This window comes from Pseudorca crassidens, chromosome 6, assembly GCF_039906515.1.
Source record: "Pseudorca crassidens isolate mPseCra1 chromosome 6, mPseCra1.hap1, whole genome shotgun sequence".
NCBI classification, from domain to species: Eukaryota; Metazoa; Chordata; class Mammalia; order Artiodactyla; family Delphinidae; genus Pseudorca; species Pseudorca crassidens.
Window position 1 is genome coordinate 26,497,834 of NC_090301.1, and position 22,967 is coordinate 26,520,800.

Here is a 22,967-nt window from a genome sequence, read left to right on the forward strand (position 1 = left end):
AGGTCTCATTCTAGAAATCGATTTCCCTGCTGACCAGTTCTGAAAGGAACTTTGACTAGAGGGGGAGATTAAATGGGGCATAATTATAAAGTGTATGTGCAGATGTTGGAAAGGAGTTCTGCTGAATCCCCTGGCATGACTGTACTACTTCTTTTCATGACACAGCTATTCAGTGTCACTTAGCACACCAAAATTTGCCAAATTATAAAATACTTGTTTCCATCCCCATATTACATTTTGTCCCCTGGTACATATGATTAAAATGCTTTTCATTCCCCTTGTCAATGGTTTGAATGACTCACAACACTAAGGATAAATGCACAGTTAATTTTATTTTGCTCCTTTGAGTAAAGGTATAGATGATGGCATCACATCTTTAGATGTGGGCAAGGGGGTGTGGAGAGGACAGTGCTTTGTAGAGGCCACCCAGAAACTCCAAAGTGATGCTTGGAGCATTCTCCCTAACTCTCCACAAGATGACATTTCAATTGGTAAGGACAGCTAGCTCTGTTCTCAGGTTTACCATTCCCCGGCTCATCTTCTACCAGAAGAAAAATAATGACAAGCACTTTAAGTTGCACCACAGTTGTAACCTCATGAGCAAACAAAACTTGAAGAAGTAGTTCATCTCCTGCGACTTACCTATAGTAGTTTATTTTTTCCTAAACTTTGCATTAGAAAAGGCCTTTGCCTCCCTGCTTCTCATACTCTCTGAATAGAATAATAATTGTTGTGTCATTTCTTCTTTCCCAAGACAGTTCCCACTGTGGATTCAGTGTCATTATAAAGCCTCATGTATTCTCTACTCTTATAAGCATCATTTAAAGTGAGAAAAATCTACAAGTCAGTCCCCTGATAATTTGCTTTCGCATTGTGTTTCCCATTCAAATTCGCCCTCTTACTTCTGAAGCTGAGGGTCAATTAACAAGGCAAGAGAACACTGGGCTTTTTTTTTTACAGTGGAGAGCATGTTGGCTTCATTGGTCCCATTATGTAAGCTTTCCAAACACTATTTTCTAGAAGCCGTGTGCTAGCGCATCCTCTGGGACTGACTTGACAGTTCTGTGAGTAATGAAAGCAAGCGGCAAACACAGTCAGCCAAGAGGTGAAATAACGAGGACAGATGAATGGATGGTAGCAGGACTGCCGCTGATAGCCAACCAGTTTAATTTCACATTTCTACATTATGTTAACTCTTCATCCACATGCAAATTACAACCATGGTGACGTTACATCTGCAGCTAACGTTCTGTAAGGCACTTAGTCATTGTGCAGGGAAAGGCAGGACTCTTGATAAATCAGTTTATAAAGTAGTGTCACAGTTACCTAATTTCTCTTCTCTAATGGAGCTGGGATATTGAGAAAGGTATTTGTAACCGGAAAAACCCTGATATGGCTCACGGTGAAAGTTGATGCTTAATATTGATTGTTCTCTGAGGATATGGCATTCAGGAATTAACATCACCCCCTTGCTGGTATTATAATCCGAAGTGCTGGCACTGTTTATATGCTGCAGACATGTCATTTTATTTAATAATGCCATGAGCAATGCTTTAGAACCATTTTATCCCCCAAATTCAATGAATGTGTATGTTGCATGCGAGACGCCTGGCAGGGGATTCTGTGTGCATAAGATATACATCCCCACTCTGACAGCTCAGAGTCTGGTGAAGGAGACAGGTAAAGAGACAAGCAATTACAAGGAAATGTTTTCTAATATTCCTGTTAACTCCCCAGTTAACTCTCCAGCTAGTCTTTCCCTTGTTCCACAAATTTCAGGTACATCCAAGTCTCTCCTGTGACCCATGTTTTCTGGCTGTATTTGTAGATACTGGAGTTCAGTACTCCTTCAGAGAGAAGGCACTTAAAAGCCACTCAGGCAGTGCAGAAGCACTCAAGAGTTCTTTCATGTGGACCACCTTGGTGACGAGCAAGGCGGAGGGAAATCTGAGAACGAAAAGTCACTTGCCCCCAAAATTGCTTGCGCTTAGTTGAACGACTTCTCAAAAACTCCCAGCATTAGGTTAGTTAATGATTTAGGTTAAATCCATTTCCTTTAGGAATCCTGTAAAAATGCAAATATTTTTGAAGAGATAGTTCATCCATCTGTGATATATCGCATCTTCGTAAATGGTTCATGACGTAGCAATTAACTTGAAGAACTTTAATCCAAACAATGTTAATTGTACTGCTAGAATATGATAGGTACCTCATTTAGCTAGGATTAGGAAGATAAGGTGATGCATGCTTTCAGCCAAAGACTCAAACAAAAGACTGTTGAAATCAGGCGATAGATATAAACAAGTGATTGCAATGCGATTCGGAACCTCATCAGGACTGGCTTTTAGTGAGTAATCAAAGGGGGAAGATAGTGTGTGAGAGTCACGTAAACTTGTATAAAGAAACATTGCGGTCAGGGCTTCACCACCACCTATGCATACAGATCATTGGGAATCTTGTTAAAATGACTCTAAAATGCCAGTGTGATGGGACCTAGGAGTCTGCATTTCTAACAAGCTCCCAGACGATGCCCATGCTGCTGGCCACAGAGCCTCTGAGTACCACGGGACTAGACAATGCACCATGGAATCCCGACTCAGTACAGAAGAAGGAAGGAAATTCAGGAGTTGGCTGACGAGTTGAGAGAATTGACGTTTGTGATCAAAGAGCACATGCACTAATAGCAAGAGCATGAAAGAGCTGGAATGATTGGAGTCTGATTTCTGATGTGACACGATTCCAAATAATGTCAAGGCAAGGAGTACAGTCTTGAGGTGATCAGTTTTCTGTGATAGTGACTGTAGCAAGTGAAGGAAATGGACTTGGAACAAATATGTGTTTATAATTTTAATGGAAAAATTGCCAAGGATTTGGAATCTTTCAATCCAAAGAGTCATAACCTTCTGGTAATATGAGAATCATGTGGAAGATAATCTAGACTAAATAATTAATTTGAGTCATCTGGAATCAATGCTTGTATGAGGAAAATTAGACCCTTCTGCCCTTGTTTAGAATTTAGAAGGAGCCATGATTAGCCAGCCAACTGTTAAAGGTGTTTGAATAGAAAAGCAGATCAATCACACTCCTTTCTCCATTTTTTTTTCTTAGCGTGTTCTGAGTAGTAAGTGTACACCAGAGGCGTCATCTACCCTTACTTGCCATCATCTGTCATTTGCCATGTTTCCTAAATGAGAATTTCATGAAGTGATGTGGGTCTGTAGTGCCACAGAGGTCATCTATACAGGGATACTTCCGTGCATAAGAACAGGGCTCAACCAGGAAGCTTAGAAACATCATTAGAAACAGGAAAAACCCATTAGTTCTCAACTCCTAAACTGAAAGGCTTATACAGGTGAGTCTGGTCAGATACTCTTGTTCACATAATCGTATTCCCTGCATGTTCTATACCAGGAATTGATCCAAGATTAGATGACTCACATAACCAATGCATTTTCTACCACTTATTTCAGTGAATGGACAGCATGTTTTATCTTTCACCAGTTCTCACCTGCCCAGTTAAAAATTAGTTTCATTCACACATTATTGAAATATGTTAAAAGAACCTCTGTAGTTCTGGCTTTGATGGTCTTTTCTTCCGTTTCCTTGAAAAAGCCAAATTTATCATCTTTCTACCTGTCATTTCTTCAAGTTGACCTTCTGCTGAGTTTCCTAATTCAGCTAATGATGTTACTAACTACCAGGGTGCTCAAGTCAAAAAGTGTGAATTAACATTCTCAGACTGTTGGTTTCCAAAGTGCAGTCTCTGGCCCAGCAATGTGAATTAGCATAACCTGGAACTTGTTAGAAATGCAAATTCTAGGACCCAACAAAGACCAACTTAAGTCAGATATGCTGATATAGAAAGCAATCTGCTTTAACAACCCCAGGTGATTCTGATCACAGTCAAGTTTGAGAAAAATTAAATTTAAAAATAATGAGGTTAACATTATACTGTAGACATTTAATTTAAAATTTAGTGGTTTCAGTTTTCTGTTTTCTTGTATTTTAGAACACACACACCTATCTGTAGGCCCATGAAAAATACCTAGGCCCAAGGTACTGTGTTATTACCTAATGGGCAAAATGATACTGCTCTGGTTGATCCCCTCCACAAAGATGTTCTTGGAACAAACAAACCCCATGATTGTCTTGCTGCTGAAAGAGGAAGCACTCTGGATAGAACACTTTCTGAAATAACCTGTTTAGATACATGTCTTCCCCCACCAGACCCTCCACTCCTTGCAAAGGGCCCTGTCCAAGTACTGAACCCACTGTGCATATAAAGAGGGTGACACATAGAGGGCACTCAGAAAGTACGTGTTTACCAAACTGAATATGGCTCGACCAGCGAAAGAAATGGACTTAGAAGCCTTTTCTTAGATTTATTACATTCTGATTAATGATCTTATGTTTAACTTAGTTCCATTTTCTGTTTTGTTTAGTACAGCTTTGCTAGACTGATTTAATAGTAACAGTCTAGTTAGTAAAACCTGAGTATTAATGAGTTGATAATATAATGAGAAACAAGATTTTGTCCAGCAGATGTCAGTAGAGCTCAGTTTAATAATTTCAACTGTTAATGAACTTAAAAAATTAATGGAGATGATGGGTGGGAGAAAATACTTGCAGCCAGAATTTTTCCTTGACATTTGAGGAAATGGTGTCTACGTCAAAAAATCTACACAGTATTTCAGGCATCTTGGAAATGCTGCAAGTATTAACTTTAAAACCAACATGGCCTTAATGGTAAATTTCTTGCACTTCAAAGTTCAAAGCAGTTTAAATTGGATATTAAGTTATTGTTAACCAGAGCCAAAATCGTGAGACATGAAGAGAGTGCAAGCCTGTATATTTAAGATTATATAAATGTGGGTTATGATGCCGGTTGAGACTCTGAAGATCAGACTTTATTTCACTTCACTAGTTACCTGGATCACTCTTCTTTCTTGAGAGTAATATTAAGCCATACTCTTATACTTTAAGAAATACAAAGGTCCTTCCGTGATTTTACTTAAAAGGAGAGAGGGCAAGGGAAAAGGGAGCCAGAAGTATTGTATTTTTTTTTAATTGAAGGAAAATTCACTTAAAATTCATCAAACCCAAAAGAGACTGATGAAGCCATGACACGAAAAAATTATTATAATTATCATTTGTATTACTAGGCTTTTCTTAGCTCTGAATGTCTAATTTGCTTATACCTAAGAAAGTCAGACCTTTCTAGTGAGCCTTAGAAGGCCTATCTCTATCTAGCATTGTGGCTGGGAATCAGGCCTTCTATCTTTTGGCCTCTGACTCTCTTTCCAGGCTCCTATCCCCTTCCAGCCTCCAGTGTTCTTCTCTCCACACTCTAACCACACCTTCCTTTCAGTGCCTTGAGGGCAGATACATGAAATCCTACGGAAGGACTTCTTTGGTGGTCATTACTTAGATGTCTGTCAGGGCTGCCACAGGGACAGGGCAGAGGTATTAGGTACAAGGTGGAGTAAGAGTCCTTCAGGCATCCTGCCTCACTTTAACTAGGACAGGTCCATTCTAATCCACTGGATGTTATGGTAGCTATTCCTATTTTATTGGCTTATTCTCAGCCAAAAGTAAATGAAATGGATTTCTTGATGCTCAGTCCCCTCCAATACGCATACACACACACACACACACACACACACACACACACAGTCAAACTCAGAGCTCTGTCACGATTTTCTTCATAACCCCCTTTACTCTCTCCCACCCACAGTTCCACCAAGCCTCAAATTGCCCTAAGAGTCCCTGATGTACCATGCACAACAGATAGGTAATTTTATAAAAATCAACTTCCTCTGCAGCAGCCCAGTTACTATACTTTTAAATTACCATATCTTAATGGGGAGAAAGGAAGTTTATATTCTCAGCAATATTAGAGGATAAAGAAAGGCAGGAAGCAACTGACTCTTGTTAATAATGCTGGAAAGTGACAAGGCAACATCTGGAATACTTATTACCTATTTGACATGCCGTTCATCTCCATGGATAAGATTCAACATGACAAGCTCTGTCAAAAGGAAATAAGCTCTATCTAGTTAAATTAGAATGATTAGGGTCATTTAGACAGAGGAAGTTTAATTTGTATGGGTCCAGAAAATTTATACAAACTGGAATAAATACCTAAGCATTTAATGTTCCCTGAAGCTCAATTTAAATTGAAAGAGACGATTACACAGGTCTATAATGAGATGAGACATATTAGAAATTAATCTGTTACTGCACTGTGAGCATGTGGCCCAAGAAATCAAAGAATGTTTCACTTGCAGTTTGTACACACTAATAGAAGAAAACGTTCCGCTACAACTCATTAACCGTTCTATTCTTTTATGAAGTCCTTGAATGGAAACGTGAGCATCCAGAGTGTACTTGAATATATTTTTGCTGCTTTTTAAAAATTCTCCTACCAAATTGATGCTGCAAAGTAAATGTCAACAGAATTCAATCCTAACCTTACCTTCTACAACGGGGGCATTAACCTTTCTGGTGTCATGGACACCTTTCACAGTCTCTTGAAAGCTATGGATTCCTTCTCAGAATAACATTTTAAATATATAAAATAAAATACATAAGGTTTTTGTTTTAAATATGTAAATACTATTTGGATATGTAGGATTACAAAGGAAATCAACTACACTGAAATACAGATGACAAAGTCATTTTAAATAGGATGTAGTACATGTGCTTCTTTATTAGGACATCTAATAGCAAAATCTGGTGATTCATCTAAAAACTAATGTAATATTAAAGCACTGATGAATAGAAATAACTGCTATCATGTAATATAAAAATATGGGTGATTTCTATCAATGATAAAGCCTCAGGTAGTGCAAACACAACTGTGTTTGTTGCCTACATTAACAACTGAGGGAAATGCTTAATTTCAGCTAGAACTTAGTGAAAATTAATACGTGATTGTTTCCCATCCATGTTTTTAGACCACCAAATCTATTTAACGACCACCAAGGGTTGGTTAAGAACTGTTTCTATAGTTAAGTAGATGGGTTATGATGCAGTTAAGAGGACTAAGCAAAAACAGGACGCAAAGCGGGATTGGCAATTTCTTAGCTAATTAACAGCCTGGTCAGATATGAAGGCTAAATTACCCGTCCTGATCACAGAAGAACTGCCAAATCTCTGTTTCACTCCGTGCCATGTAGCCCAGCCTAGACTGATTCTCATTACCTGTTGTAAAGAACTGATCAGAGCCTAAGTCATTTAGCTAATTCTGTATCTTAGGGTACTCTCTTATTTACAATACCCTTTTCACCTGTAATGTAGCAGTAATAAATCTTGAAGTGTTCTTATAAACTCTTTATCACCTTCTTTATTGTAAACAGCATAATACCATCCTTGAAAAGGTTGTGTTTCATTCAACAACATTTATTCAATGCCTAGTCTATGCTAATGCTGTGAGAGCTGAGTGCTAGAGAGTAAGAGCTGACTTTGGCACTGTCCTGCCTTTAGAGAACTCATAAACTACTGGGAGAATCAAATGAGTAAACAGGGCTTCCCTGGTGGCGCAGTGTGAGAGTCCGCTTGCCGATGCAGGGGACGCGGGTTCGTGCCCCGGTCCAGGAAGATCCCACATGCCATGCAGTGGCTGGGCCCATGAGCCATGGCCGCTGAGCCTGCCCGTCTGGAGCCTGTGCTCCGCAACGGGAGAGGCCACAACAGTGAGAGGCCCGCGTACCGCAAAAAAAAAAAAAAAAAAAAAAAGAGTAAACAACCAAATCCAACACTAAGTTGTAATTCTCACAGTAAATATTATCAAGTATCATCAGACTGCAGAAGAGAGACAGTCCTTCTAAGGCTGGAGGAATAAGGACAACTGCAGAAAGGGAAGCCAGGATAGTTGTGGCAAAATGTGGAGAATTATGGAAGACAAGGAAGCATGGGCAGACCAGGCAGGGGGATTCAGATCTTCAGGGGCCATGCAAAGATGTGAAAAGGAATGGCATGTTTAAGGAAAGGGTAAGGTGGGAGGTAAGTCCAAGGATGTAACTGTGAAAGGGTCTTGGGTTTCCTGTTACGCAGCTTGGATATTACCTTGTCGGCCAGTGGTTATCTGAACCGGCATCACCAGCATCACCTGGGAATCTGCTGGAAGTGCACATTGTCGGACCCCATCACAGGCCGACTAACTCTGAAATCTAGGGGGTGGAACCTATCAATCTGTAGTTTAACAAGCCCTCCAGCTGATTCTGATTTATACTAAAGTTTGAAAACCACTGCCATCAGTATTAGGGGGCCATATCACCAGTGAAAGTTTCAGAAAAACCATCCTCTTTTATCTTCAGTATAGTGAAAGAAAAGGCTGGATTTGCCAATGGAAAGACGCTTTATGCTCCACATGGAAGATGAGTGGTAGGAAGGAAAGGCTGGAGGCAGTAGGATCATTAGGAGGCTCCCAGGGAAGCCCCAGGGAAGGACTAGGACCCAAGAAGCAGCAGTGAGGTTGAGCAGAAGGGATGGACTTGTGAGAATGATGGGTGGCAGCCAGCTGGACATGGGACATGAGGGAAGGAAAATGTAAAGGGTGACCTATTATTTTTAGTAACTGCCTTAAGAGTCTTGTGAGGAAGTCCCTGTGGAGGCTAGCACACCTGGCTTTAGATAGTGTGGTCAGAAGTCACATTCCAGGTTCTTTTACAATCACAGCTTAGAAAAGGAATACATAGGCCCACTCTTAGTGATTGATAATGCATATATGTGCGCTGCTTTAGGAAACAGCCTATCCAAGACCCAGGACTTTAAGAACAAAAAGAACATACTAATCAAAAACACCTGATATTGGGCTTCTTGTGGAAGTGATTGATTCCAGGGTCGGGGGAGGGGAAATACAAGAGGAGCCTGGAACGTCTTTTGGTGCCACGAAGCAAAGAAATGCTTGAAAAAAGGTTGAGGAATGTTGACATGACACAGGAGCCGCAGCTCCTGAGGGCCACATGCTGAAACAATACTCGGAGATATTCGGAGATATTTTGGGTTTGGTTCCAGGCCACTGCAATAAGGTGAATATCACAAAAAAGCAAATCGCACGACTTTTTTGGTTTTCCGGTACATATAAAAGTTATGTTTACACCATACTCGAGTCTATTAAGTGCAGTAGCATTGGGTCTAAAAAAACAATGTACGTACCTTAATTAAAAAACACTGTATTGCTGAAAAATGCTAACCGCCATCTGAGCCTTCAGCAAGTCATAGTAGTGACATCCAAGTTCACTGACCACAGATCACCATAGCAATGATAATAGTAAAACTTAAAAGTGTGAAATATTGTGAGGATTACCAATAGAAGTGAGCAAATGCTGTTGGAAAAATGGCACCAATAGACTTGCTTGATGCAGGGTTGCCACAGACCTTCAATTTGTCAAAAATTCGCTCTCTGCAAATCACAATAAAGCGAAAGCACAATAAAATGAGGTATGCCTGTATTGGAGGATGACCCAGGAGCACATCACTTTTGTAGTATTCTTGCCAAAAATATATATATATAAAACCTCAATCTTATTATGAGAAAACATCAGACAACACACATTGAGAACATTCTACAAAATACCTGAGCAGTACTCTTCAAGGTCATGAAAGTAAAGGAGAGACTGAAGGACTGTCACAAATAGGAAGAGACTAAAGGGACAGGACAAGTAAATGTGTGGGATCCTGAACTGCATCCTAAAACAGAAATAGACTAGCGGTGAAAATCTGGTGAAAAACAGGTAAATTTTAAGGAAAGTCTGTACTTTAGTTAATAGTATTGTAAGAGCGTTAATTTCCGGGGTCAATAATTGTATATTGTAAGGTTCAATATTAAGGTGAGGCGGATGAAGACTATATGGGGGGCTCTGCATACTATTTTTACAATTTTCCTATGAGTCTAAATTTATTTCAAAATCAAATTTTTAAACAAAATAAATGACTGCCATGATTTGCATCCTCTCGCTGGCCTGTGGAACTGATCCAGTTACATCAATAACACTAGATAGCTCTTTTCTTGGAAACTCTGATGGCTACAACCCACTGCAATTATCTTGAGGCTGGGAACTCTACCCTTTGTTTCTTGATTCCCTAAAGAACTAGAGGCAGATCTACTTTGAAGCTTCATGAAGATTAAACTTCAGAGTTGCTCACTGGCACAGGCCCCATTGAGCACTAAGAGTTGCTGGGAGCTGTTGAATGTCCCCTAGGTCAGGGGGAAAGCCAGGTTTCATTCAGAAGCATTTCTATGTAAGCAATTCTGGTAAATTGCCTATAGAGAGCTCAGAAGAAAGGGGCTTAAATCTCTAAGCTTCAGTAACTTGTTATGATTTCTTTTCTCACTCTAAATAAATATTCACTTTTGCACCTAAGTTTGTATTTATAATTGCCTTTTTGTAAAGTGGGTCCCCCAAATCATAGAAGATCCAGTTCCAACAAACCTGGATAAGCTTCTGTACCTAGCACAGGTGCTCAATAAACATTTCAATTAAATTATTAGAAAAATAACCCCCACTTCTGTAAAATGGAGTTGATGATATTTAGTCACCTAACAGCAGACTTGGAAAGGACTAATTTGGGAAAGATTTTTATACAGTAACAATTCACTATACAAAACCTTTAATCTTTAAAGATACTTTTACATTTACACTCATAGCATGTTAGCACTTTCAAAACCTTAGAGATTTTTGAACATTTCCTTTTGCAAATGTGTGAACAGTCAGTCCCAAAGAGGTTAAGCAACTCAAGGACACACAGCTAGTGGCAGATTGATTGGGGGTGGAGGTGTACAAAGTACTGATTTTAGTACTTTGAAGGTCAGAGGAGGGTTGTCAGGATTTCTATACATTCCCTAGAACAAAGTCTTCTACTTTTTCCTCTTACTGGTAACTACTATCCCAGAATAGTAAAAGACAGCTTTGCCCCTTTTTGTACCCTTTACACAACATAGTGCAATTTTAAAGGACAATTAAATATTTAGCTAGCCTAGTATATACCAAACTAGCCTAGTAACCAAACTCTTTGCAAAACTCTAAAGTCTAAGCCACCATGCAGCTGTATTAAGAGAATAAAGCAGAGTAATATAGGGTAGGAGTTGGAGTTGAGTTTAGAGTTAGAGGAATGTTCCTTAGGGGCTGCGGAATCTCCTCCAGGCAGGTATGTGCTCCAGGGAACACTTGATGCCCACAGACTTTTGCAGTGACTGCAGTCTGTCGCCATTTCACAATGACTCCAGGCTGAAACCAAATCCACTGTTAGTTCATCCCCCATCAATCTGGAGCCAAGCCTAGAAATAGTTCCACTACTGCTTTAATGTCATTTGGGATGGGAGCAAATGTTCTACACGGTGGCGCCTGTTGGCTCTAATCAGATAAATTAAGGAGTTGAGCGTGTTTCCACCATTTGGTTTAGTTTTATTTTAGTCCCTAAGTCCCCTTGCTCCCATTTTAAGGCCTGGCACTTTCTCACCGGCGAAGCCCATACTGCCTTATCACTGAGAGAAGCTTCCTTAAGTAGAAGCACCACATGCCATACTCATCCTGAGGGACATCCAGGGTCCAGCAAACCAATTGTGCAGCTGTTCTGCAACATGACAGAGGCCATCTCTTTGTTTTGACATGCTTAAGATCATCACCCTTCAAAAATAAACTATGAAGTCTTCCTGAGAGAGAACACTGGGTGCATTTTTAGAGTTAAAGGGTGTTTCTCCAGATTGGGATGTAAAGTTTGGGCAAATTGGCTCTGGCTCTGTTTATAGAGACAGTATAAGGTTAGAGTTTAAGAATAATACCTAATTTCATCTTTGAAGACAGTTACTACACAAATCACAGTTTTTCCTCCATTGCAGTATTATTCAGATGAATCACATTACTTTGACGATAACTACTGGTTTGGACCTACAAAAAACTACAATTTTATATAGTTCACATAAATATGTATTTGTATCTTCAGATAACTGGTTCAGCTCTCTCCTTTTACTTCCCTGTGTAGATACCTCTTGGAATTCCTAATAGCAGGAAAAATCCCAAAATCACAAAAAACTGCAAATGACATTGTTCTGGGGTTACTAGGAAACTTCTTCTATAGTTAATAGTTGATTCAGTGCTGACATGAAACAGCTTCTCTTTGTAAGTTCATATATTGCCCTCAAATATATATAAAGAAAACAGGGACTTCCCTGGTTGGCACAGTGGTTAAGAATCCACCCGCCAATGCAGGGGACATGGTTCAAGCTCTGGTCCAAGAAGATCCCACATGCCGTGGAGCAAGTGGGCCCCTGCGCTACAACTACTGAGCCTGCGCTCTAGAGCCTGGGAGCCACAACTATTGAGCCCATGTGCCACAACTACTGAGCCCATGTGTTACAACTACTGAAGCCCACGTGCCTAGAACCCATGCTCCGCAACAAGAGAAGCCACCGCAATGAGAAGCCCACGCACCACAACGAAGAGTGGCCCCTGCTCGCCACAACTAGAGAAAGACCACGTGCAGCAATGAAGACCCAACGCAGCCTAAATAAATAAATAAATAAATAAAATACAGGCAGGTGAATATGGAATAAAAGAAAACAATACTAATTGCCATTACTTTTGTTTTCTCCCTCTTCCTATCTGCCTAGTTAGCTATAAACTGTGAACCCATGCTATTGACTATAGAAAGACTTATGCCAATCAAGTCATTTCACCAATGATAAGTCTATCTTTTATTTTAGAGATGAACTATTGGCATTGGAATAACATTTACATTTCTAGCAGAAGATTGGTATAATGGCAGAAAAGATTTCAATCCTGGTTCCAATACTTACAAGTTGTGTGATTTGGGACAAACTGCTTAACATTTCTGGGACTTCAGATTCCCCAAATGCAAAATGGGGACAATGACACGGACTTCCACTTTATAGGGCCGTTGTAAGGGTTCGACAAGATAATGTACGATGCCTGGCCCCCAGGCTCCTGGTGAGCGCTCCGTGAATTTTCTTTCTTTTTCTCTTCCTTCCTTCCTTCCTTCCTTCCTTCCCTCCCTCCCTCCTTCCTTCCTTCCTTCCTTTTAGAGCACGATGTTAAAGGCACAGACAGCTAGCTCTTTATCCTTTCTGGAAGGAGTGAGGAGAAAGAAAAGCTGAGCAGTGCTTATTCTATGTTTATCCCACTATCTTTCTGTTTGTGTCTTTCACATTCTGCTTCTTTTCTACCTTCCTTGGAGTCATGGCAAGAAATTACCAATCCCTGCTGCTATAGCAGTTTCATGAGCCTTTGAATTCAAAGGATTTGAGACCAGATAGAAAACTTGACAACAAATCTTGAAAATCAGCTTTACCTGAAAATCATTCAAAATGGCTTTCCAAGGAGGCATAAGGAGGCCTTCTGAGATGTCGAGAGTATTCTATAACTCGATCTAGGTGGTAGTAAAAATTCATTGTGCACTTTAAGTAAATCACTCCTCAATAAAAAAAGAAAATTAGGAAAACAAAAGCCAATTTAAGATTCGCAATCGGTTGGTCCTTTCGGTAGATGTCAGTCTAACAGTGAAAGAGAGAGGTGAGAGCCAAATCTCCTGGTAACCTGGCTACTAGGTTGGAATATTATCTAAGAAGCAAATCTCAGACAGAATTCTGTCATTCATACATGCACCAATTGATGAGCAGTCACAAAGGCATCCATACAGGCATACAGCCTGCTCTGGGAAGCTTTGTGGAGTCCAGCTCACTGGACTTTAGGCACACGAATGAGCACCTTGCACAAAACGGTGTCCCAAGGCAGATACAGTGATGCTCTAGAAGAAGGATCATCAACTTTGTGATCAGGGCCAACAACTGAATTCCTGGTTAAGTTGTAGGAACCAGCAAAAACTCAGTCCTTGGAATAGAGCACCTTCCAAAGGGTGTGGAATTGTTGATTTTTCCATATTTATAAATCCCTTTCTAGAGATGCCTGTTCTATATTTCCAGCCAAACCACATATCTTTAACACCACTCAATTCACCATTGAAAACGCATCTCTAGGGCTTCCCTGGTGGCGCAGTGGTTGAGAGTCCGCCTGCCGATGCAGGGGACACGGGTTTGTGCCCCGGTCCGGGAGGATCCCACATGCCGCGGAGCGGCTGGGCCCGTGAGCCATGGCTGCTGAGCCTGTGCGTCCGGAACCTGTGCTCCGCAACGGGAGAGGCCACAGCAGTGAGAGGCCCGCATACCGCAAAAAAAAAAAAAGAAAACGCATCTCTAACTCCCCTCATGCAAGTTAATGAACTCTCTAACGTGGATTCAGAGAGCAACATTTGAAGGACTTACTGTCTTTGGAGTCCACACTCTTTGGAGTTTTGAATGCTAAAGAATCACCGATGTAAGGAGCATTCCTGCTCCGAGGGAACATATTAAAATAAACTATATACGTACATATCATATTCTCTGTTTTAAAGTATTTAAAATTAAATTACAGACAATATGCTTGATATGCGTTCTGCATCACATATTCAAGTACACAGCCTGGACTCTTGAAACAGCAATAAAAGTGACCCTCCAAGGATCAACACTGACATCCCATTCTCCCCTCCTCCACCCTTCTCCCCAGGAGCAGAAGCTTAGATATAAGCCTTGGGCAAAATGGAGTCATAAGACACATATACATGAACCCGTAAATCATGAAGGTTTAGTGGAAAGGCACTAGAGCAAACACTTTGTAGTAGACCTGTGTTCCTCCTGGAATTCTCCTTTATACAGTGTTCTTTCTATCTCTCCTCTCTCTCCCTTGCAGCTGGCTGGTACGGTAAATGGGGCCTGGAAGTGTCCCCCCATCCCACTTTGGAGGTCAAACAAGGCCTGGTAGAACCAGATGAAGGAAAACTTAAGGTTCAGGCCAGTTCTGTTTGGGGAGTTAAGGATATTGCTCTGGTTTTTCTGTATGTTTCCTTACCTCCTTCTCTAGCAATTAAAGGTAAGCTACAAAGCCTCATAAAGACCTAGGCAAAAGGAAAATAGAAGCAGGTCCTTTTCACCTGCATCAAATCTTAAAAGAGTAAAAGGAGCCATCAAAACTCACATAGATCTGACAAAGTAAAAGACCAGGGGGATTCAGAGGGATCCAGAAACAAATCCCTAGAGACTAATAAGTTGTATGTATGCTCGGAGCATTTCTCAGTACTCTAGCAAGAGTGGCCATGCAGTATCATCAAGACCCAAGTTTGCATCTGCAGCCTACAGCTGTGCCACACACACCCTAGACACTCATTCCTGTCAATTATTTATAGTTTCTGCCGTTTAAAATCTGTCTGAGCGAGAGTTACAAGAAAGAAGAGAGAAAAACAAAAATAAACTGGTATATCTGCTGATAAAACTCATACTCAAACTTGCCAGGGCAAGTACAAAATGTTACAAATTCTGCAATTACATTACCATTACATTTGTTAAAACAATGAAAAAATAGGTGACAGCTCTCAAAAGATATTCCAGTGAGATCTGGCACTTAATGGCCTCCACACTGAAGAGTGCTTAAGATAAAACACTATATTTTTGAGCCATCTAGATTTCTAGTTGGAAAGTCTTCCTGGTTCCAGATGTCTTATTGCTATGAACATTTCCCAGCATCATTTTCTTGGACTTTTTCCCTCATTCATTTTATTCTGAGCTGCTTAGGAGAAAAGAATATTGTTCACATAATCTCTGGGAATGGAGAATAAAAAGACTCAGAGAAGAGAGTTCAGAAATATTCTGCTGGTGTTCATTTTAATACCATAGCTGAAGCTTTGTCCCTTTCCCTTTGAATCCTTCACACAATCAACAAGATGTGTTTCAGGACTAATTACACAAATACCAGCTTAAGCCCCATTATATTCTACAATAGCCTTCAATTAAATGCAACCATACTGAATTTCAAAGAGAACTTTGCACTGCCTCAAAAGCTCCAGTTGAAAAGAAAACATGCGCGTCCAGAGAATTCCATGCAAAATGTTAAGTATTAATGATTTCAAAGAGACCCTCAGACTTTTAGAAACATTTGTCATTAAATTTAGTTACTAAGAGCACTAAATTTTAAAAACATTTAAACCATTCTGGGTACATATTAATTCCTATTATGAGTTACTTATTTGATTTGCAACATTACTAAATAAACTGATATTTATATTTTAATTAAAGAAAAACCCTGCAACTGTTGACTATAAAACCATTATGAAATTAATTAAGAAAACACTAAAATCAGAAACCCATCAACACGGAAAGCAGCAAAGGTGAATTGAGGATTTCTCATGAGCTGGCGTTTTCTCAGTGTAGGAAACCCTAGGATGTGGTTTAGCCCTCTTCCCCTCCTCTACTTGGAACTCATGTATTATTTATTCAAAAAGTATTCATTAAACATTTCTGCCAGGTCTATCCAAGTTCTGACACCCATAATCCAGTTTGACAACAGCTTTACCCAAACCTGGAAACATCTGAGGCATTTCTTTACTATATGAATGACATGTATGACCTCTTGAGGGAAGTCCCACCAAAAACATGACATTCTGAGTAAATTCCATGGGAAATATAGCAACTGTGGGGAAGCAACACTGGTCACTATTTATCACAGTCATGGAGGAAGCCAACCAGAAGAAAAAATTGAATTTTCTCCTGTCCCTGATGTTTTCATTAAAATTCCCTCAATCAGAAGATGAAATGGAATGAGAAGACACAGAGCGAGCAGTAACTGTGGGAAGAATCCTGATCTTGCCTGAATCTCCAGGTTGTTACTGGAGTCTACCTTGAATGGGGATCCATGAACTTTCTATAACCCACATGTTAAGGCTGTATGGTTATGTAAAATTGCTAGAAATCTTGTTTTGAAATTTTCATTCAAGGACATGAGCCGTTCAAATCCTAATAAAGATTTGAGGGGGCATGAAGAAACTTAGGTGTGATGGATGTGTTTATTAAATTGATTGAGGTGATGGTGTCACAGATACAGATATAGGTAGATATATGCATATAAACAAATTGTACACTTTAAACACATTCAGTCTCTTGTATACCAGTTAAGCCTGTTAAAGCTGTTTTAAAAAGTAAACTAAAATAGATCAATAACGAAAAATAATTTGAGTAAGAGGAAGACAAAATTTTAAAGGAGTTTTAGAATTAGGCAAATAATTATTGTTAATATCAAGATGTTTTTTGAAGAAGATTCATAATCAAAAAAGTAATGCTCTGGGTCTACAATTCCAGATTACATCAACAAATTCTAGGAAATGAGGAGAAGGTAAATGTGTACTTAAATGTTCATCTTTCTTAGGGGGAAGCTAGTAGAAACTGCTTAATTGTTAAAATTCATAGTGAAGTATATGTGTAAGTATCTTTAATGTAAAGTTATCCAACAGTGGGTGTAAAACTCCTAAGTAGTAAAAAAAAAAAAAAAGAAAAGGCAAAAAATTAAATAAAGAAAATGTGATCAACTTTTAAAGACAGAAAGGTTTATGTACACTAGATTCATTTTTAAATAAAATTATAGTGAGAAGATGAAATATACAAAGTTGCTACTAGTGACACTAATTTCCCTTCTTTAATGGGATTTTATTGGAAACACTTAATGCCACCAGAAAGCGCTACAAGGTTGGCTTCCCGAATATTTTACAATCATGTCACTTAGCATAGGCCTGTTCTGTGAATATTAATAGCCTGATTCCAAGCTGTTCATCAGCAGTGAACTTCAAGCATGCTAAGAACTCTTTGAAAAGCTTGAATGTAGAGAAAGAGATCTTATAGCTGAGAGTCTAATTTCTTCTTCACAATATAAAAATGAGAGAACTGGAGGGAATAAGGAGGTGCTTGGTTTCTTCTATTGATCATACAATTAGCACTAAATGTATTTTAATTTAAACATAACCATCAACATACTTGAATGTGATATTTCTCCAAAATGGACTCAGTGGGAAAATCATCCTTCTGTGTTGCATGGTTATTGTGCAACTATAGTGACTGTCCCTTGAGATTTTAGCACAGGCATAGAGAAATAGACCAAAAGGGCACAGCAGAAACTCCAGAAACAGATTATCAGGTATATGGACACGCTGTTTATAGGAAGTGTTACAAACCAGTAGGGGAAAAGAAGAACTGTTCAATACACAGCCTTGAGACATTTTATTATTCCTATGTTAAAAAAAAGTCACTACTTTACGTCATACTCAAAAACACAGAAATATGGAAGACAATATGGGAAAATACCCTAAAGAACTTGGATTAGGAAAAAATTTCTTTAGAATGATTTCTTAAACAAAAGGCACAAGCCCTAAAAGAGAAGATTAATAAAATTGACAACTTTAAAATTTAAAACCTGTATATAACAACATATAAATAAAAAGATATATTACAGAGAGAGCATATTTACAAACCATATACAAATTATCTGTATTCAGAATAAAGAGCTCATTCAAATGAATAAGAAAAAGACAAAAAACCTAGTCATAAAACGGGCAAAGGTTATATACAGGCAGTTCACAACAGGTAACTCTAAATGGCCAATAAGCATTATCAGTAGCAATATTCAACCTCATTAATAATTAAAATGCTAATTAAAGTAAGGATATTAATTTATTCCATTCAGATTAACATATATTTTTAAAGCCTAATCTTTTTTTTCAAGTTTTAGTGAGAACATGTAGCATCAGGAACTCTCAAATATGATAGGAATGTACAATTAAGTTCTGTCTTTGGAGATCAATCCAATAATATGTAGCAAAGTTAATACCTGTATCCTATGGACTAGCAAGTCCATTCTATATACCTTAAAGAAACTCTTGCAGGTATACAAAGACATACATACAAGAATGCTCAAACGGCATCAACAGGAGAATGGATAAATAAATTATGTTGTATTTGTACAGTGAAATATTATACAGTCATGAAAAACGACTGATTAGAGCAACATGTATCAGTATGGATAAATCTCAAAAAACAGTTTTGAATGTATGAAGTGAGATACAGAAGTATATGCATAATTTAAGTCCCTATATTTTTATATGGATTAAATACTTTATAATTTTATAGGCAAGGAAACAGAATAAAGACTTTCATTATGAGTACCGGTAAACAGACAATTGGTATCCCTTTTCAGTGTGCCCCATGGCAGCTATATTAGGCATAGGGTTAACTCAAAGTCCACAATGGGTCTTACGTTAACCAAAATTTCTTGAGAGGGCATTTATATTTACACGTGGTTATCCATTAAAAAAAAAAAAAAAGGTTGGAGTCTGACAACATTAAAGGCAAGCACGTAATGCAGAAGCCTCAGTAACATCCCTTTAAATTTGCACAGTGAATCTCAGTATCTCCTGGCACATCTAAACTGTTAGAGGCTGCATCTAGAAGTGTTAAAGAAAAAGAAAGGAAAAGAAGAGAATCAGCCGGACTAACTGGAGAAGGCTATAACTATATGTGAGTAGGGCTGCGAGATTCAGCAAATAAAACTACTGGGTGCTTAGTTAAGATAGAATTTCAGATAAACAACAAATAATTTTCTAGTGTAAGTATATTGTAACATAAAGGCACTCTCATAACTCAGAAATTCACTCTGAGCATGGGAACCAGATCCCACATGACACAACTAAGAGCCCGGGTGCTACAACTAAGACCCAGTGCAGCCAAACAAATAAATAAATATTTTTTTAAGAAAACAGACAGACTCGTCTGTCACCTGCAGTAGACGGGAACACAGTTTATTCATTTTTGCATCACCCCTACACATAACATATGGTACATGTTCAGTAAATGCTTGTGCTGCCTTTCCAAATGGAGCTAGGCTATTATTTCTATAATGCAAATAAACAATTATGATGACAAAATCCCTTCTCAGGCATGTGCCTGAGGATAAGGTTTTGAATCCAGTTGAGACATGAAAACTTAACACATATTTTTTGAATTAAGTGACCCCAAATTGGCAATACAGCATAGCCCAGATGAAAAGACAACTAGGATATATTGTGAAACAAAACAAAAAAAGTTGCACAACAATATGTAAAATATAATCTTGTTTTTATAAAAAATACCATGTTATTATTATTAATGTTAGGCTATGTATAGAAAAAATGCAAAAAATATATGCTAAACTATTATTGCTTAGAGTGGAATTATGGAAAATTTATCTTTTCTAAATTATGGACTTCTGCAGTATTTAAATGTTTTACAATGAGCAGGTGTTAGTTTTACAAACAGAAAAGCAATAAAATTATTAACCTACATTAACTAACCCAAAGAGTCTTGAGTCATGGAGTCTTTTGCCCACTATTGTTTTCATGTTAAAATTTTTACTTTTGCCTAGCATAAAAAATAAGACTTTCCCAAAGGTAAATGACTGGCAGTAAATCTATTGTTAAAGTAAATAAACCCAAACCCTTCCCATGCCCTTCTTCTCTTTTGTATTGGAGTCCCCAAGAAAACAGCAACCTGGAATCAGGACATTAGGACTCATATAAAAGGCAAAAATAGTCAACCAAAATTATTTCCTGTTTTTTTTTTTCTGTCCTTATTAGTCTGACAAACTTAGGTACTTCTTTTTGGTCTAATCATCTTCGATGTTAGTTGAAAAAAAATTTTCTCCCATACTAACATAATGAGTCAAGTGGAAACCAGTCAAGTGCAGCACTGATTTAGCAGAGGGTTAAGGGAAGCACTTCAGTATTTTCCTGCCTCCTTTGGGAAGGTTAAGGAGAACTTAATTCAACCTGAAGTGGTGTAAATATCCTGAGATGAAGCCCCTTTAACAGAATTGATGGAAGGAGGTAGCCGCTGTCTCAAAGCGAAAGTCCATCTTCTATGAACCAGTTTACAGCAGTTTGGTGCAGAGGGCAGAGGCACAAGCCTGGGGGAGTGGGAAGCCTAACAGGCTTCTTGAGCTGGTAAGGAAATTAAAAAGCCCCAGAACTATCATTCATCAAATGTTCTTTTCAATACTTAAGGTACTGCTGAGAAAGTAAAAAAAGAAGCATATCTCATCGGGAAATGTCCTTGAATGTTCAGTGTTTAATTTTATTTGGGGAGCCTCTTGATCTTGGCTGTGAAGAGCTTCCCTTTTCTAGCGTCCTGGGAGGGAACTGAATGGTAGGTGAACCCAAACCAGAACTGAGATGAGCAGCAATCTCCATCCTGTTTAGGATTAGGGAGAATCAACATTACAAGGATACAGTTCAACAAATGCCAAGGGAATAAACAGAATAGAGATGTGGGACTTTCAACTTTGTTTTAGAAATGTTATAGAATCGCTAGGTAATTTTAGTTCTCACCAGCGAGATGCCTTCACTGAGTATTCCTTGTATTTAAAGTTCCCTTCTTTTATTCATGTATTCACCCGTTAATTCAATGAATATGTATTCAATGCTCACTATGTCTAAAGCATTGCTACGTACTCATGATACCATTTCACAGGTGCTTAACACCCAGGGACTCTAATAATAAGTTTCTGCTTCTACTCACATAAGAGGGAAAAATGGACATTACTTCTCCTTACGTGCATCCTGGCTGCCAGCTCTCATTTCTGTGTGCATTGGGCCTGGCTCTTAACAGCATTCATTTAATAAGTTACCTTTAATCTGCATAAACTGATTAAGTGGTGGTTAGTAATATATGTGAATTGAGAGTCAATAAGTTTTGAATCGCACTTTCAGGCCCTCTCATGGAGAAAAAAAATTAATTTAATGCAGTAGTTCATAAACTTTACATTAGAACCACTTGGAAGGTTCTTTAAAATCCTGTTGCCCAGGCTGCATCCATACTACATAAATCATAATCTCTGGGAAAGAGACCAAGCGTCAGTGTTTTTTTTTTTACAACTCCCCAAGTAATTCCAATGTGCAGTCAAGGTTGAGAACCAATCGTTTAATAAAACTTGGGACAACTATGTCTTTGCATTCTGGGATTTATTTTTCCTTATTCCCTAGGTTTTTCATTTGTGGGGTTTTGGGTTTTGTTTTGATTGTTTGTTTGCCATATTGCTGACAGCTAGGATGCTGGAAATTTCAGTTCGTGATACTGAGGTGCTGTTTTTTTTAAGATCATAGAGATTTAAATATGATTATTAGAACTTAGAATAGTACAGCCATTCCAGGATAGCCAATGCCACGTGTCAAAACCCATATTTCTCCAACTAAGGGTAGAATGCTCAGAGACTGTATGAGGGAATTTCCAAAGCACTTGCAGAAATTTAATCTGCAAGTCTCTGAGCACTTGCCAGGTGACAGAAGTGCAACTCTACCATATACAGAAAAAAAAGCTAGCAACCCTCGGAGTGTCCCTTCCTTCATTGTTTCCTCCCTTTCTTTTCCTGAGCCCTCTTGCAACCCTAGAAAGGCAAACAGAAAGAGCAAAAGCACAAATAATTGTTAAATGTTTATATTTTAAAGATTATTTAGAATATGTGGGGGAAGCAGTTTAAAAAATTTTAAGAGGCTAATTCTCCCTTTTATGAACCTAGATTTATTTCTTAAGGTCTTAATTTTTAATATTCAAATTTTTATACTTAAACCAAGTCTTACAGCCAAACTATACATTAGGCCAAAAATGACTTAATGCAACCAACGCACTTTTACAGATGAAAGTGAGAAAGAGGTACATTTGATTTTACAAAAAGTAATCAGTTGGACAAAAGGAGAAATCAACATTGGCAGCAGCAGAGGTATATATAAAAATATGGAAACTCCAATTTAAAAAATCACATAAAATATTGTTTGCACACATGTTGACCATTGTTATAACTCTATCTCAATTTTCACCATTAAGCAACCAAGCTTATGGTTCTCAGAAGATTTCAGCACTTCTTGAATATTTTAAATTATGAATTATTTTGCAAAATACAAATAATAAAACAAAAATTCATTCACCTACCATCTAGCTCAAGAAATAAAACATTACAACTACAATTAAATCCCTCTATCTACCCACCCCAGATCCTATTTACCCTCCCCTCCTTCTTAGAAGGAAAATTTCTATATTAAATTTGAGGTTTGTAATTTTCATTAATACT